The sequence below is a fragment of the Lolium perenne genome, chromosome 4 (genome assembly GCF_019359855.2).
Source record: "Lolium perenne isolate Kyuss_39 chromosome 4, Kyuss_2.0, whole genome shotgun sequence".
Taxonomy (NCBI): domain Eukaryota; kingdom Viridiplantae; phylum Streptophyta; class Magnoliopsida; order Poales; family Poaceae; genus Lolium; species Lolium perenne.
In genome coordinates this window covers 60,770,117-60,773,794 of record NC_067247.2, presented here as the reverse complement: position 1 = coordinate 60,773,794, position 3,678 = coordinate 60,770,117, and positions in this window count along the sequence as shown.

The window sequence follows — 3,678 nt, the reverse complement described above, 5'->3', positions numbered from 1 at the left end:
ATTTACGCAGTGGTGTTTGATGTAATCAAAGTACCTTTCCGGTATAAGTGATTTACATGATCTCATGGTCGAAAGGACTAGGTAACTATGTATCGAAAGCTTATAGCAAATAACTTAATGACGTGATCTTATGCTACGCTTAATTGGGTGTGTCCATTATATCATTCACATAATGACATAACCTTGTTATTAATAACATCCAATGTTCATGATCATGAAACGATGATCATCTATTAATCAACAAGCTAGTTATACAAGAGGCTTACTAGGGACTCCTTGTTGTTCACATAACACACATGTATCAATGTTTCGGTTAATACAATTATAGCATGGTATGTAAACATTATCATAAACTCAAAGATATGTTATAATAACCATTTTATTATTGCCTCTTGGGCATATCTCCAACAGTCTCCCACTTGCACTAGAGTCAATAATCTAGTTTACATTTGTAAAGATATAACACCTTGGCCTTCCGGTGCTTTATCATGTTTTGTTCACGGGAGAAGTTTTAGTCAATGGATCTGACATGCTCAGAAACGTATGTATTTTGCAATTCATTTGCGTCTCAACGCATCACTCATTTTCCAAATGAGTCGGCATTAAATATGTTTGGTCTTCTGGTGGAACCTTAATTCTGCGGTCTGAAAATATGTCACTAATATTGTCATACACAATATAGCTTCAAAGTTCTGACACTATTGGAACTACACCAAGTTCTCAAAGAACCTCTTGACTTAACATCCTCAGTCATTTTCAAAATAATGACATACTCTGCCTTCATTTGTAGAATCCGTCACAATATTTAGAACTCTTCTAAATCTAGCATAGACAACTTCTAGCTCATTGTGCTACCTTTTAATCAACACTTAGCCTAATTGAGATTTGAAATTCATTTTTAAATGTGACCAAACTAATATCGGTGCAACAACTTACAGCGATTTGTTTGTCATTTCTTCATACAAAACTATATATATATCCTTGGTTCTTCTTAAGTACTCAAGAATATTCTTACTGTTTTTCAATGATCATCACATGAATCATTCTGGTACATGCTCATAACACTTTTAGAGCACAGGACATCTGATTGTGTACATATTATTCGTGATCTATAATCACTCATGTGTTTTTACTTATTGAGTGTCAGATACACTCAAGTCTTGTTAAACCTTCACATGACAAGAACATTTTCTTAATATTTCTATATTGAACTACTTCAATATCCATTCTATGTACTTTGACTTAAACTTATTATGTGTTTCAATCTATCTTCATAGCTCTTGACACTAAATATGTTTCAGTCCATATCCTTTCATTGAAGTTAATTCTCAATGAAACCTTTTATAATCAAGTATATAATTACATCATTTATAACCAACTATATGTCATTTACATAAAGTATTATAAATATGTCTCATCGCTCCCACTTAATTTCTTGCAAATGCAAGCATCTTCATCGTTTCTGATGAAATCAAAAAAAACTCTTTGACTATTTCATCCGGTGAAGATTCCAACTCCGCGATACTCACTTCATCCAATTGAAGTTCGTATACCTATCTAGTATTCCACGGACTAGCAAAAATCTTGGTTTGTATCGTGTATACACTTTTAATACACTCTTCTGTTAAGTAATGTATTTTGTCATCCTACTATCATATCTCATATATGTAGCGATTACTAGGATAATCCATATAGACTATAAGCATTGCTACAGAAGATCTAATCTTATCGTAGTCAACTCTTTGAACTTTGACGTAAACTACTTTTCGACAAGTCAAGCTTATTTAAGGATATTCCATCCAAGTCCATCAATTTTATAGATCCAATTACTTTCAAAAAGTATTCATCTATCTTGGATTTCATGGCGTATAGCCATTTTAACGGAGTCAGGGCCCATCATAACTTCTTTGTTTGTAGTTGGTTTATTATTGTTCAAAATCAATCCTTTGTCCACAAATCATTTATTTGATCACAAAGTAAACCATACCTACAAGGTTCAATATGTAATTCGATCTCCATGGCTAAAACACTTTGTAGTCATGGGAGCCATGATCGTCGTGGCCTCTTCCGGAACCAATTCCGATGCTGCGCTACTCTGATCATTATGCTCAGGTTCATAAACCTTACCAAGTTCTATTGTCCTCCCACTCAAATACTTCGCTAGAAAAAAATTCTTGAAAATAAGCAAGTAACATTAACAAACACTTTTGTCTTTTACTTCATAGTGGAAAGAATTCCCAATCAATTCTTTGGGATAACCAACAAAGACATTCATCCGATTTTGGTTGTAAACTTTTAGACCAAAATTTAAAGAAAGTACTATTAGGGTTTATACCCATGCCATAACTCGTATGGTGTCATTTCAACAGATCATGATGATGCTCTATTCAGTGTAAAAGCGGTAGTCACTATAGCATAATCCACAAAAATATAATGGCATTCAATATTTTATCTCATCATTGATCCAACAAGGTTTGGATACATCTCTCGGATACTCCATCATCACTATGTTACTCCAAGAAACGTGAGTTGTAGAACAATTTCATAACTCTCTTAGATGTTCGCTAAAACTCGTAATTCAAATATTTCCACCATGATCCAATCATAGATATTTGATTTTTCTATTACGATGATTTCCACTTCATGCTGAAATTTATTTGAATCCATTCAAATGTTTCAAACTTCTTCCTTATTGAATATATCCACACATATATACTCAATTCATTGTTGGAAGTTTTCATGAAGTAGAAGAATCTCCCGCACACAACTATGTCTAGTGAACCACATACATCATTATGTATTTTTCCACTAAGTTAGTTGCCCGTTCAATTCTTGGCCTATGAACGGTATTTTAGTCATTCTCTTTTAGAAAAGATTTGCAAGCGCCAAACGATTCAAAAATCAAATGGCTCCAAAAATCCATTTGCATGGAGTTCCTTCATGCGTTCCTTTCTAACATGACCTAAATGGCGGTTCCACAAATAAGTGGAATTCAAATCATTTGCCTTATGGCATTTTAGCGTCAGTATTATGTGTGTGTGTTTCACCATTAAGATTTATAATAACTTATCCATCGTACATGGAGTAATGTCATAATTTGAACAACTTATTGTTTTCATTTGACTAGAGCAAAATAACAATTATTAAGTTCTTTCTTATAAATTCTAAGGGCTAGATAGAATGCCAACGATGAACATAATAACAATTTATTTTTGTTCCAGACGTGCATTCCTATCATATTCCTTGTCAGTCACTTAGGCCATTGTATTCTTGTATTGCATTGTTTTGTATGACAATTCATACCAACCAATATGGTACAAATACCCAAGAATTTCATTGTGTGACCCAACGAGGAATACATCCATAACATGTATATCATTTATATACACCTGAGCTAGACTTTCTAGTCTTTTCTTTCTTTCTGCCAATAATCTTTTGTAGTTTCTCTTTTAGCTTTCCTCATTATTCAGAAAAACACTTCAACATCAATAACTTCTAGGTTTGTTGGTCAAATAACAATAACCTTGAGGTTCTTACTTTGAAGTTGATCATCATATGACAAGTGTTCCGGATTTCACTATTAGTAACCTTGTAATATGATGAACAATTTCACTCATAATTTTATCCATTGTTTCATGATGACTTACCGAGACCATGTCTGTACATGCTAGCCTCGTT